The sequence below is a fragment of the Zeugodacus cucurbitae genome, chromosome 6 (assembly GCF_028554725.1).
Source record: "Zeugodacus cucurbitae isolate PBARC_wt_2022May chromosome 6, idZeuCucr1.2, whole genome shotgun sequence".
Taxonomy (NCBI): domain Eukaryota; kingdom Metazoa; phylum Arthropoda; class Insecta; order Diptera; family Tephritidae; genus Zeugodacus; species Zeugodacus cucurbitae.
The window spans coordinates 52,532,906-52,548,879 of record NC_071671.1 but is presented as its reverse complement, the minus strand read 5'-3'; the positions used below and the strand labels follow the sequence as shown (position 1 = coordinate 52,548,879).

At 33.4% G+C, this 15,974-nt stretch overlaps 1 pseudogene; it reads left to right on the top strand.

Annotated features, from left to right (window-relative positions):
- The window catches only part of LOC105212629 (GTP-binding protein Di-Ras2-like), a 38,697-nt pseudogene extending 26,356 nt beyond the window's left edge, over positions 1-12,341 (top strand).
- Positions 12,342-15,974: the final 3,633 nt, after the last annotated feature.

Here is a 15,974-nt window from a genome sequence, read left to right as displayed (position 1 = left end):
CTATAATATTAATGCCGTTAAGCGTAAGAAGTGAAGCGTATAGATTAATTAATGAAATGAAATTTCTGAAAACACTGATGGAAAACACAACTGACTAGTGGTCTATGTGTTCGTTATATCGCTGGGATCGCTGAATCCGAATCTGAGGTAATGAGCTTACTACACTGCCAAAAGTGCAGCAGAGGCAGACAAATATAATAATAATAAAGCAGCGATTTAATGTTCTCAATAAGTGACCCTCAATTCGCATTATAGGTTAGATTCTTAAATTTTAAGAAATTAAAAAAAATCAATACCTTAAATATCTTCTTCGGTTGTTCGACTTTTCCAAGACTCAGTTTTCATATTCTCTTAATTTTTTTTTTAACTCGAGCTTCTCAAAATTCTTCTTCTTTTTCTGATTTTTTTGCATGCAAAGAGTATTGCCAGCGATTACTGGATAAACATAAAAAAATACAAGCATTTACATGATGTTTTACATTTATTTACATGCACAATTCCCAACACTTAACCAGCCAATGGGACGCATCAACAGGCCGGTGCAACATTCATTTATACCGTCCGTTTGTCACATCGCCTCAGGAGGAGCCCAGCGTTGCATCTGCGTTATATATTTAAATTTTTCCGGTTTTGTTTTCTTCAACTTTCTCTTATATTTAAGTGCAAAGCAATAACTATTACATGTAAAGGTTGCCATTGGAGTTGCAGCATGAGTTCAGCGCGCTGTTGCCTTCGTGCCCAGCTCTGTATTTCCTGATTTATTTTTCGCGTTTCCCGCCGCTTGTCATGGCCCTAGCTTAGCAGTGCTGCACCTTTCGCACTATACTGCACTCAGAAGATCCATATCTCAACGTTTTGTTCCGCGTCGTTGCTTCTTCGTCTTCTTCTTCTCCTGCTCGTGCATTTACATTTAATTGGCTGTTGTCTTTGTTTATGTTCAGTGCTACACTGGCGACTTGCCATTCATTTCTTTGGATCTCTACTCTGTGTGCACTGTTATTTGTAACATACGTGTACAGTTATTTGCCGGTGTTGTGTCGCCGAGTATTTTACTTAAATTCAGCAACTGACATATCTCGTATATGTAGGCTATATTTCTCACATTATATTTCCAACTCACTGTCATCTCAAACTGCTCTCGTAATCGAACATATTATTCGAATACGCAATTATTCATCAGTTAAATAAGGTAGCCGAAGGTGGCGCCACCACAATTCGGTTGCTGAATGTTGGTCTTGATTTGCTACAAACAGTGATTTCCGCAGGTAATTACTTGTCACAAAGTGCGCAATGCGACATGAGACAAAGGTTGGTTGATGTTGGTTATAGTCATTACATTTTGAAATTCAGAAGAAAATAGTGAAATTAAAAATATCAGCGGATGCAATTAGTTTAATTGGCTTGTTATCGGTTTGCAATTAAATATACATATAAATAAGACCGAGCTTCAATTATACTAAATACTTTAAGGATTTAAAATGTTACTCATACGCCATGTTGTTCATCTAATATTTCATGTATAAGTGCGGAGAACAAAGCAGCCATCCTAAATTCTTCAAAAATGAATTAACTTAAACTTTTAAGTATTTACCCATAGGATTTCTATCTAACTGATATTATGTCACTCTACTTTGCTTTAGTTACATTTGATATTTATTTCGTTTGGCTTTCCTCGCTTCTCTATCTCCATCCTTTATTTATTATATGTATCTGCTTTTACTTTTAATTAAAAACTGCATTCGCAGACCTCGAGTCTGACTCGCCGGCAAATTGTAAAATTGTTTGTTGCAAATAGCAAGCTGCAGAGCAAGCAGTGTGCAGCTTGTGTCGACATAATCGGCTTATTGGCTGATAAATTACAACAAATATGCAGGAGATGTCAAACAAATAACCGTAGTGAAGACATATGTAGCGCTGGTGGCAGTGGGTTGCTGCTGATGTAGGTGGCGTTGACAAGGATAGCAGCTGTAAGTGGCTATAAAGGATAATAAAGATTGAAACCAAATGCATGTTGTAAACAACTGAAACTCAATTATGCACTGCTGTACTGGTGATTGGTCACCTGGCCTCCGGATATTTTATGATTTTCCCACTTTTATTGTATTGAGATTATTATGCCACTTATGCACTCACCTTGGCAACTAAAATCGAATTAAACATTTTTAAATCACATGTCACTCACGTTAATAAGTTGCTCATACGCCCTGACGAATTGCTTTACATTGCTGATGGGGCGTATGAGTAACATGTTTTAATAGGTATTTATTGACATTAGTTTGATTTTACTCAATGATTATTTTATTTAATTATTCAAATTATAATATATGTATTAATTTATTTTATTAGTAGCCCCTTTTATTTAATTAAATTATTAACAGTTCGGCATATGTTCAACATTTACTCATTCTAATCCGACTGTCTGACTTATGTGGAAATCTCACTCAAATCTTGTATATATACTTTTAAATGACCATTGAACATAACCTTCTTTTACTTTGTCATAGTCTGTCATATGATATATGTATGTCCTGCTTTGCTATATCACTCATTAGGGGCCATCCATAAATTACCTCACACGAATTTAAGGACTTTTTAACCCCTCCCCCCTCTTTGTCACAAGTTGTCACATTTTGAACTCCCCCCCCCCCCCCCTGACGTGACGTCACCCATTTTCCAAGTTTATGGATTTATCATAAATTAAAAAAAAAACAGGTTATTCTATTTATTCTTATATTTATTGAATAATCTTTAACAAAATCAACATTTAGTTAAATATTAAAGTACAGAGTCAACGAATGACTAGCCAAGAATTAACAGATACTTAATTATGCTGCTGCGTGATCGGCGTGGTACAGAGCAGCCAGTCGTCTAGCACCCAGGAGCGCAGCAGAGCGGGAAACGATTTTGAAATGTGATGTCACAAAGCTTTTGACCCCCCTGCCCCTTGTCACACAATGTCACTTCTGAATGATACCCTCCCCCATTCAAGGTGTGACGTAATTTATGGATGGCCCCTTATGTCTTATGTATAATCGAAAGTTTTAAATTGAATTTATCCAGTTTCTAACGGAATAACATATTGAACTCATTTAAAAAATCAGATTATGACAGTATAGTCCAGAAATAATAAATATCACATCCACCTTATTTGCATTATGCTTAAAAACAAGCAAATTACTGCATTAATAATTCGCTGGTCGGTCATAAGCGATGAATGCAACCGCAGCAGAATTGCTTGAAATTATTATATAATTTTTAATTAAATACAAATTAAGTAATAAATGAATCAGCGTTGTAAAAACAAGCAGAAAATGCAAGTAGTGATCCACAAAGTGGCTTAAAACACGGATTTGCTGTGGCCTACTTACATGATGACTGGCGGTACACACACATTTTTGCTATTGTAATACAATTGCTGGTATTGTTGTAGTAGCTTTTTTTGTTTTTGCATTTTAATATAAGTGACCATCGAACCACCACCACTTTGCTCTCGCATTATTACCTACTCACCGAGTGCATGACTTTTCCGGCTGTGCATCTCTGTGCGCCCGTCTGTCTGTTCACTCGTCCGTCCATTTCACTGACATTGTGCGTACACTGTGGACTATCGAAATGTCGGCTACAAAACAAAGGCAAGCCACAACACCCTTGCTGGCTTGCCACACGCATTCAAGTGCATTCAAGTGCATTTCACACGAAGACACACACATGTGCATTCACCCTCGACGTGTGAGTAGTTGAGCGTGAATGACTTAAAGTATTTGCTCGGTTGGCCGGCGGCACTTCATTCATTTATAGACACACACATACACAAATCTGTTGAGCTGACCTCACACATACAAGTAGAAAATAGTTTGTGTGTGTGTGTGTTGCAATCGTGCTAATAGGAAATCTCTCAGCCAGATTTTCATGTTCGCAAATATCTCCAACATCCACTCTTACACACCACAGACTCCATATGCTTTACTCTCTTTGCCTGTATCTGCTAATAAGTACTGATTAATTAATTATAAAAGCTTTTATCTTCCTGCTTGTCGGCACGGATCAGTCGACATAAAGCAGCAGTAGTAGTGGGATGAAGAGACCAATTATTTATTATTTTTTGACAAGTTCACAGAACTTTTACTGCACTAACTGCATGAGTTGTTATACATTAATATACCGAATACTGTTAATTTGCTAAATCAAAATCCTTGTGAAGATTTTATACTGTAGATAAGAGTTCCCAACAAATATCAAATCAAATAGCATACAATCAATACATGAACTTCAGTCTCCAAATTTTGATTCTTCCGATTAAATTTAGGCCTTTGGTTCCATTTCTGACGTATATAATTTTTCTATAGCAAATAAATATGTATCAAATGTGTATATAGTAATTCCGCTTAACTGATAACGCTTCCACTTAAAATATTTGCATCCTACATAAATTAATAATCAACAAACTTATTGGCCATTAATTTCAAGTGTTTGTGCAAAATTAATTTTTGATTGTATTGCGTTATTAACTGCAAATGATTTATTACTTAAGCATATATTTGGGTATTAATGGATATAGTATGAGGTTTACTCGTTCTTAAGAGCACTCAACTACTGGCGGTGTGACATTGAGAATTACTGTAATAAATTAATATACCAGTGTAATTAAAAACAAAAATTAATGAAAAGCTTTACAAGAATCGACTTATTAAGTGAACTAAATGCGTTTGGTTTATTGAAATATAATATTGGGTATTCGAAACGTACAACATGCAACACCCAAAATTATACAGAAAATTTAACAAAATTTTCAAGTACGTATTATGCAAAAATATAAGCTGTTCAACCAAGGTCATTACAACCTTTTGGCTTGGTGAAGATTTGTGATATAAAACTTGCTTAGCTTACTTTCACTTTCAACATTAAAACCACCACATCACTTCTAGAGTTACATTAATAGTAAAATTCCCTTTAGTCCACGTTCAACTCAAGTACTCTAAACTTATTTTTTTTACTTTTTTGTATTTTTGCTTTCAGTTAATTTTTCTCATCCTTCGCGCTGTGTGCTTCGGCATAGTTATGAAATGTAAACAACAGCAACGGCCTCTTCCCCACGACGTTGTAACTGTCAATTATTACACTGTAATTGGCTGTACTCACGCTCGACAATTCGATGAGTGGCACGAATTTATAGTCTTGTGTTTAGTGCGGGGTACGAGAGGGAGGTTCTGTGATGTTCTGAGAATGCTATTTTTAGGTGAGACATGGGGGCATTTCTTGCTACGATGTTAAATTATATGTTATGCTTGGCTGAGTTTATGTTTGGTTTGGTGGGTCATTTGATAGTAGTATAATTTTCTCTCTTGTTAACAAAAAATGTTTTACTTTGATTATTCTGTTTTTGGAATTTTGCCCTTAATATTATTTAATTTTCTTGTTTGATGATTTCTTTGTTTTTTCTAACATTTAGCTCGTCGCGTTGCTTTCTATAGTCTTAAAACATACTTTTCCAGATGTTTCAACTATTTGTTGTTATGCCAGCAGATATGTATGATGTTTCTAGATATGTACTAGTTATATTTTTTCCTTTTCTTCTTTTATTATGTGTTTGCAGTGCCGCAGGCGCAGACTCTTTGGAAGTAGAAGTATCCTCTTCCGTGTTTTTGACATTTTAGTATTTTTTGGCATTTTTTTTTAATTTTTTCCGATTTTGAGTAAATTTTTCGCATTGAATACACTCTTGTCTCGTATAGAGTCACAAGTGATGTTTTACGGTCAGTATTTCACTGTTTTAGTTGAATAAAATGGTTTGGGTTTTTGAATTAGATTAGGTATAGATATTTGAGAATAAAATTCGTCTAAATCGATTTTACCAAAGTCAGAGTGACGTAGCTTCAAACATACTTGAGAACCAATTTGCATAATTTCAGCTCATTTGTCTTTGCAATAGATAATTCAAGTATTAACAAAGGTATCGAACATAACCATGACATGTTACATCGACTGTGAGCATTATTATTACAGAAAATTTAAAAGACATTTTTATTTTATGATTCTTCACTTCGAAATGGTTTAAAAAAGTATTACGTATGAATAATAGAAAACCGACGTAATAAAGCACGAAAAACGCAATAATATGGGAGGCGTGTCACATGAGAGTGGATTTAAAAAATTCTAGGAAAAACGCATAAAATAGAGTTTACAATGAACAGACAATCACTAGAGTTGAATTTCCTATACACGCGCAAACATTCATATATGTATGTAAGGGGCTGTTTTTTGCATGCTTTACACGCCGACACCAGCAAACACATACGCATGAAAAACCCATTTGTGTGTATTGCTTCCCTCTAACCGTGGAGGTAAATATATCCGAGGATGACTAAATCAGGGTTTATGCTAAAAACCTTATAACACCCACATGCACACTCTCGTACTATGTATATAGTACAGTGTGGATTAAAGGAAAGTGTTAAAAAGAGTACAGCTACATAATAAAAACATAAAAATCATACATACACACAAATATGTTTCTGCGATGCTTAAATAACCACTTTCAATATTTTTTTTTGTGGAAGCCGCTTTTGGCACGTGTTTGCAGAGATAGACATTTTACCTACTTTTAGGTATATAAATGTGTGTGTCTGTATATTAGTAAAAAATCCTTTAGAAAATACGTCACATGCTTCGCTAGATTTCCGTCACGCAGTCAGTCAACTGACTTCACGATGTGCCTATAAAACGCGACCAATTTCTCCGGAAAATTGAAAAGAAACAAAAATGCGGAAAGCGGTACTCAAACGGAAAATTAAATTTTTGTGGTGACAATGTCATGGAATATGTCTTAGTTAGAGTGTAAAATGCTAAATTTTATGCGTTTAATGCTCTTGAGAAAAATGGTTTTAACCAGCTTTTAAAGGGACACACTTTGGCGAATATATGTGTTAAATTCTTAAATTTTAAAATACATTCATATTTGTGAACAATTTTAAAGCTTCATATACATATTTTCTTATTGTAAAGAATTATTTTAAATATTTTTTGGAAAAGTTATTTTTTTTGTTTCTTGGAATTTTTGTTGTGTTCAATTTATCAGAGCCGTCGAAATAGTGTCTGTCTTATAACTAGCATATACACACATAGCATATACACAATTTCTTATTGCCCTTGTATTCCATTGTTGACACAAGCACACACACAACATCAAACAACAACAAGAATTCAATGGGTTCATTGAAATGATATAAATCTATTTTGGATGAGATACCAAATAACTTTAAATAAAACTTAAATCTAATTTCTAAATTCATGAATAGTATTTTTTCATCCTTCAAGGTGGAAGGAAAGAATTAAGCGGTAATAAATGTCCTCAAACGGCATTCAAATGAACAACTTATGTGAGTGAGACATAAATATTCACTCATCCTTCCACTTACAAATTCCATTCGAGCATATTGCTTATAAATTGCCTATTTGCATGTGTCTCTGTGTGTGTTAGCACTTCGCACCCTCCAACTTTATTTCAATAACAGACTCGAAACGACTCTGAAAAAAAAAGTAATATATTTTCGGCCAACTGTTGCAAGTTCTTGCGGCTGCGGTGGTGGCTGAACCGAAGTTCGCTCCATAAAACATTCATGTGACAAAGGCGAATATTAGCGGTTTTGTTTGACACTTTTCATTGCGTACAAATTGTGCGACCTCTTTGGGCATGGAGAATCAATGAAAATTTGGAATAACTTGTGTACATGAACAACTCATTCATACCATGAGATATACATATGTATTATGGCTCTTAAAATTATTCGATTAACCTGAAAACCGATTATTCGAATATCCGGCTTGTAACCGTTGGTACGAATATTAACCGGTTAGTACTATTCGATTAGTCGCAATGTTACGACTATTCGAATAGTCGTTCTAATAGTTATACTGTCACTATTTGAAAAAATGAAAATTGTTTGAAATCCAAGCAGCCTTTGATTTTTGTTTGTTTTTACTTGTGAAAATGTCAATTGTTCGCATTTTTCCTGTGTTTCACTTTTTTCAATAAAAAGAGAAATTTAATGAACTTACACTATTCGAATAGTCGACAACGAACGGTTAACCGGATAGTCGGAAATGAGCGGTTAATCGAATAGTCGATGACTGACGACTATCCGAATAGTGCAAACCGAATATTATTATTCGAATAATGCCCTATTCGGTTAATTCGGTTAGTCGATTAGTCGAATACCAAGAGCTCTAATATGTATGTATGCGATTTGGGGGATATTCCTAAAAGTTTATTATAAAGTCCAATCATTGGGCGCATGCAATTTTGTAACGCATTCATGCATCATCCCTTTATGACATTCTCTATATTTTCTACTTTATCTCCTTCGAACGGCACATTATATTCAATTTAAATTATCTGATTTATTGTTGGTGATTCCATGATTCCGCTGGGTTGTTTTACAACCGATTTTTTTATTATTGAAAACTGTGTGAGTCTCAATAGAGCTTCAAAATACTACGTAATTGATTAACATCCCGATTTATGCTATATACATATTTTATACTTGATTGTAATCTAAATATGATTTTGTACAGAACTATTTTAATTATACATATATTTACTTCCTTTTTGATTTTGTTATGTTTTATAGTGCACTGTTTTGTATTTTGAAAGTTCAGCAAAATTTCTCCATGCATTGTCAACATGCTATTACCTTCACTAATTTGTCCAACTTGTTCAAATTAAGGGGTTATATACAGTTAGACGGCCGAAAAAAAGTGAATTTTCCAGAATTTTTTCTGAGAAAACTTTTTAATTTATTGATCCAAAAATTTATACACATATTATGGTATCTTTCAACTAGATTTTAAGACTTAGTACTAGTAAAAATATTTATTTGAAAAAGAGCTACAGCTGATCTCCAGGAGCTCCTCTCAAAAAAGACGTTTTGCGGTGACCACTATATCTCGGAACTAGATCATCCGAAATTAAAAAACCAAACAGATTTCGTTAAAATAATGTTAAATCTAGTAATTAATCGAAGGAATAAGCAAAATAAATTTTTTTGACAAAATGGCGGTTTCTCAAAAAAAAAAAAAAATCGATTTTTCACCGAAATTTCGGCCTTAAAGAGAAAAAATCTACGATTAATTACTAAAAAATATATTTAAGAAGGTCGTGCTAAAATTTGAGACTAATCGGTCTAGCCGTTTTCGAGTAATGTTGGTCACCGACTTTGAAAACACCATTTTGAGAAAACCGCATTTAAAGTTTGGACCTTGTACTTCCAAGCACTCTGAAACGCCTTTTCAAATTTTTCAATTGCTTGTATCTTTGAAAATATTCACCGGAACGATATGAAATTTTCTGTGTGTATTCTTAAATATATGTACATTAAGAAAATGAATTAAAAAAAATCGATTTTTTGAAAATACTAACTGTATATAACCCCTTAATGCTTTGGCGATTTGACCGAAAACATGTAGTTTCGTAACACAAATGCTTGCTACAAACACATTCCATCGAAATTGGAAATAATTGAAATGAAAAATATTTTCAATAATTCAGCTTCAATAAGCACCAAGTGGTCTATATGGTAATCAATGCATATATAAGCTCTTTATATGTAAATATGGTATATGAATAAATATTTGCACACACTGTAGGAAAAATGTCTAACTGTGTACGTAGCGTTCATAACTTTTAGCTCTAAAGCGAAGCATTTTGCCTTTTATAAAGTTCATACAGTCTGTAGCTTTCGCAGCTAGACTCGATGGATCCCTAGGATTCAGTAAAATTTTACCAAATTCTTTCTTATGTATTTATATGCGAAATCGTTATTTTTCTTTGTACTTAGCATAAAATCCATAGAAATATTCTTTATCTAGTTTTTGTTGGGTGTTCTGAAGAAATTGGAGCCTTTTTCTATCCAATTCTCCTTTGTAAAACTTTTCCTACAGGGCGTGTTGCAAATACATTGAATGAAATTCCCAAAAACAGTGCGAAATTTCACAATGATTGCTCACACTATGAGTTTATAAACTCAAACCATTTTCATTTAGTTGTCAATTGAAGCGAAAAGTTTATCAGTTCGTCGAAATTCGGTTTTCGGCTTAACTTATTCGTTTTGCCATACCGTTATTTCGCATTTCATAATTGCAAGCAATTACAAGCTGACTGAATGAAACGAAATTTTAATGGATTTTCGCAAATTGTTTGCTCTTTTATGTACGTATGAGGGTGTATCGGTGGGTAAATATTTTCCTATAAAATAAAATGTTTAATAATTATAAATATCAATAAAGTAATTGCTCGCATTTCGAATCTGCAGCAATTTTAATAAAACAACAACGATATTGGGAAGATCAAACATGAACTTCACACTCATTGATATTCAATATTTTTCACTGCAGACTCACATTCGCCCTTCCAAACCTGTCAGCTCCTCTTGGCACTCACTCTCCGCACATTGCCGCCACAAACATATCTACTGCAATTTTTCTGCATTGCTGTTGCTCGGCTGACTGCTGCATTGTCTCGTTTGCTTTCGTTCGAAATATTTTTCTCATACCCTTCTTCTTCTTCCCTGAACTCAATTGTAGTTTTGAGAATTTATTGGCTCACTGGTATTAGCCTGGCAACTACTGAGTTGTGTTAATAGCTTTTGTTGTTGCTGGTGTTGATTGCTGATGGTTTTGCTATAAATCATGTATGTATTTTTATGTATGTTGGTGTGTGTATGGAGTCATACCAATTTAACTGACAAAAGTTTTTATTGCCACGAACTTAGTTTGTGACTATTTTTAGACAATCTGCAACACAGAGTTGCATTTCTCATACAAATTAGACAATATGGGCTTGTGTGTGTGTGGCTTTGTGCTTGACCTGGTTTTGTCTTTATATGTCTTTACGTGTTCGTACGATATTTGCTTTGGCTCGTTAGTCATTTGGACATTTTGGAAATCCAATTTCATTTTGATGCCTTTTAATTTTGCGAAGACAAATAGTCAAATAAATGAGCAATTATTTTGTCAAATGGATTTGTACCAGGATGAAATATATTTGGTTACTATATTCTAAATAAGCTTATTGTTATCACCAAGATAGGAATGAGATTCGGAATGCTGAGAAAACAGAAAACTTCAGTAGTTGGATCTTGTGTATCATCAATCTTTAAGTTAAAACTTCTTCTATACCATTTCTAATCTCTACATATTTACGTGACCTTTAACCTTTGTACGTGGAACTCAACTTTAATAACTTTTCACTATAGGAACTGATATATACAAGCCAAATTATTTTATTTTAATTATTTTTTAATAAAACTACAATAAACGCCTTAAAATATTTGTTTATAAAAATTGTTGTAATGAAAATACATACATATTTTAAAATCGGCAAAGTGTGTGAAAAGGTGTGGGCCCACCAAATGTCAGTGGAATATGGACTAAACAAAAACTTGGCATTTTAATGACACAGATCACCAATCCCTCCCTACTTCATACTTGGAAAAGCTGTATAACAGTCTCTCTGTCTACCCATGGATATGTAATATAACCAATAATTGTTGGATGCTATCAGCTTCTCGTTCTTATATGTATCTTCTTCTCTTTTGTGCGTTAGTTCGCAGTCTTCAGTATATTTAGTCTCTATCTGACTCGTAAGAAGAACATATTGTTTCATCTACAGATAATTGTTGTTTTTGGATTGTATTTAAACTTTTAATGAATATTCAGTATGTAAACCAACATAATATTTATACATTTCTTCTCACAGACAAAAATAGCAACGCCAATTCATTCGTTTCCGTTGATAAAAAGTCCAGTTTGGTCGAAGCCGTTGATCCAGCTACCAGCAGTGGCGATGCCAAGCTAAAGCCCAAATCTAGTTTAGTGCCCATATTATTCATTATCTTTATATTCACCCCCTCCTGCACAAGAGGGAGCTGTTGTGCAATTGAAAGTCTCATAAAAATTGTTCGCAAAATTACAGGTCACTCATACGCCGCGCATCACGTAAAACCAACAGCAAATCAACAACGCCTCCGATGACTGTAATTTGCAGTAAAACGATGGCGGATGTTAGAGAGTGCGTAGGTGTGCGAGCGTTGATGTTGGTGTGCATGAAAGTAGGTGTATCTGATTGTTTGTACAAATTTAATTCACAGACGTCAAAATGAATTCACCCCAACTGTCACGTGAAAGTTGATGTCGAAAAAATACACATTTTGATAGGAACACTTAATTATAACTATTATATAACATAACAATAATACTAGTAATGAAAACAAAGCAAGTGCCTTTCATTAAATGAAAAAAAAACTTTGGTTTCGTTGATATACTGTGTATTACGGCTTAAAAAGATAGTTACAACAATTGACTTTAAACTTTAAACAAAAAGTAGTTTTAATTTAAATTAAATTTTAAAAGTAGTTTCAATGAAGACTTTTTTGACAAAAAATCAAACAGTTGTATATATAAAATAACAAGTATATTTTTTCGTTTAGAATAAACAACATTTATTTTTTTTATTAGACAAAATTTGATTTTAGGATAGCTTCTGACCAATACACCAAAACCAGATAATATCTAAATACTTATAAACTATTAATGAATTATCTAAATGTAAGAAAATTTACAAGTAATTATGGAAAAGGTCTAAGTAGTGAGTTAAATTTATGCATGTTACTGTTATTGTGTGTGTATAAATATGCTTAAGGTGCTCAATTTGTTAGGAAATTGTTTGAAGACACTTGTTGTAACGGTATTTTAAATAAATTATTTTTATTTTTTTTTTAACTGAGAAAAATATCTTAGCTTACTTATATATCCGATAAAATTTACATAGAGATAATTGAAATTTAAATATTTATTCCGATCAAATTTTACAATTAATAAATATTTGATATTAATTTTATTACAGCTAAAGCATTTTTTACTAATCGTCATAAAGTTTTACTATTTTCTGTGTCACACTTAAGAACACAATTAAATTCAAACCTGAAATGGCATTTAAAAATAATATAATAATTAAGTAGCCTGTAGTTTCATAAAATAAAATCAAAATTTTTTTGTTTTTGTTACTAGGTTTGTAAATCGTAGAAGTAAATGGAAACAATGCAAAGTGAATTGTGATAATAAAAACAAAATAAAATACAACCAAAAATTAGACTGAATAAGAAATTAATATTTGTATTTCAGTATTAAAAGATTACTTAGACATTAAGCTCATATGAATGCTACGAATAAAAAATTATTGAAAAAATACAAGTTGCGACATTATTCAACAGCTCGAACAATTGCACTTTCGTTAGCGACTAGTCGTAATATCTTCACTGCGGATATTTTCCAAGCGTTACTAGCCTTGAATTTGAAGTAGATCTGAAGGAGACTCTCCAGAAAATTAGTAGGATCATCCATATATAACTTTACGAGAACAAATAGTGAGGCCGTCTACTTGGTCGGTTATATAGCGACGGTGTAAGGAAGCTGAATTGGTACACATTTGTGAAGGATGCGTAGATTTTGGAAATATTTCGAATATATTTGTAAAACATATCTCGCAAATGCTAGCTAGTGGTCTGCGTTCCACGTATTGATCATTACAAACGATGTGCACATTTATGAAAAGTAAAAACGTTGTTAAAATATAACATTAAGGATTAAAAAGTTTTTATGATTCATTCTAATTGAATAAAATTAAGAAAAAGAAATTAAATGTTGTATATTTTTGAATTCTAAAGAACAAACAGGTAAGCTATACATCAGTTAATGATATGCGATTGGTAACCAAAGCTATACTAATTTTACTATCAATTCAGTTATCACATAAAAAATTGATAAATAGTTTTAGTTTAAAGAAAAAAAATGCCTTTTAATAAACAGAAAGTACGACGATTTTAAAATTGGTCTATAAATAAGTAATTATCAATGCCGGCTGGCAACACTGCCGCGATACAATAAGAGATTGTAATAAAATGCCGAGTACCAAAAATCATGTATCAAGCGCGCATAAAACAAAAGCAAATAACTTAATGCCCACACTACGATTACATACCGAACACGATCATCTTTCACTCTCGTTCACAAAAACAAACAAATTCCTTGAAGTTCGAATAATTAACAACTTGACTTCGAACAGCACGACGAAGCAAAGCTTTGTTGTTTTCGTGACGAAGGTGAGATAATGCAAATGCAAAACGAAAAACACATACATATATATGTTATTCTAGGAACGAGCTGAACATTTGGAACACACGTGCATTGTTACAGCAGATGACAGACACAACTCATTTGCTGTGCAGTCCGCTTTCTTCTCACACACCAACACCAGGTACCAGGCGATCACAAATATTAGCACTGCCCTTTATAAAGTACAAAAATTGCATTGTCTGCATTTAGTAGCTACAATATATAGAAACAACACGGCATTTGGAAAACATTATTTCTGGAGTTCATAAAAATGTTGATAGAATTACATATTGCAATTCGAATGCATTTATGTGCATATAATCATGAGTGCCCTTATACTTGGAGCCATTTGCTGGGCTTTATTATAGATATTCAGCAAAAATAATTACATAATTCGCACTCCCTCCAAATTAAATTTTGTAATCATTTTACCAGAAGATCGTACAGAGCTCATAGGAAGTTGAATTTAATTTCGTCGTATTTTAGACTTTGCTAGAATGTTTTTCGATTTATTATTGTTTTCGGAACGATGGCACAATTGAAACCAATGCATGTTGGAATTACCAGCTGGTAATTTTTATATGTATATTTGGGACACCTACTGCTTTGTTTTGTGCGCCTGGTAGAATACGATGCACTTGCCGTGTTGAAAATTACTTTCAACGGCAGACACACACACACATTCCTACATTTTATACTGAAAGTCTTGGCGATGTACAAGGCGATCATGAAAAGTAGCAACAGACACGACGAACTAAAATGCACAATAACAATAAAATATGCATATTGTACACAGTATACTATAGTGTTGGTAATGATGATATGATGCATAGAAACGAAAAATTTGTTATAGTAGGATAAACCAGCTGGTAATTTTAATAAACACCTTCTGTGTTTATGAGCGCCTGGTAGAAAGGCACAATAAGTACGTGTAATTTGGAGCAAACAAAAAAGTTTCAAAGAGACCGCAGTCGCTTATCATTTATATTTTCATACATTTTCCGTAAAAGGTCGTCACAATGTATCAGGCGATCAGAAACGATAGCAGCAAGCAAATTTCCTCCAAATCACCAACAACAAAATACATATTGGTATGCACTATAACATGCGTTCCTTATTTATGGGAACAACTTGACAATCAGAGTTAATGTGTGTTGTTCTTCACTGCACATTCCTCAATGCGTAGAAATTGTTTTTATATGTCTGGCATGCGCCTGGTATGCTATGATATTTATTATTGTTCATTGCGAATTCCTCAAGGCGTAGGAATTGTTTTTATATTCGAAACACCGAGTGCTTCGTTTTGCTGTTGCGCGTGGTATGCGTCTGGTATGCTATGATCTTTATTATTGTTTTAGGAACGACTTTACAATTGAAACTAATGTACACATGTTGTTGGTATGCTGAATATACCAGCTGGTCATTTTCATATATTTGGGACACCTAATGCTCTGTTTTGTGCGCCTGGTGGAAATCGATGCTACATTACCTGTTGAAAATTATTTTCTGCGACGGAGCCACACATACATATATATTTTGTATGAAAATGCTTGCGCTATACCAGGCGATCATGAAAAATAGAAACAGAACAAATGGACAAAATTTACAATAACAAAATATAAGCAAAATGTTTTCATAAAGTATGTGCAATAACAAAATACATATTGGTATGCAGCAATCAGAGTTAATGCGTGTTGTTGTTCATTGCAAATTCCTCAATGCGTAAAAATTGTTGTTATATTCGAAAAACCGACTGCTTCGTTTTGTTTTTGCGTCTGGTATGCTATGTTATTTATTATTGTTTTAGG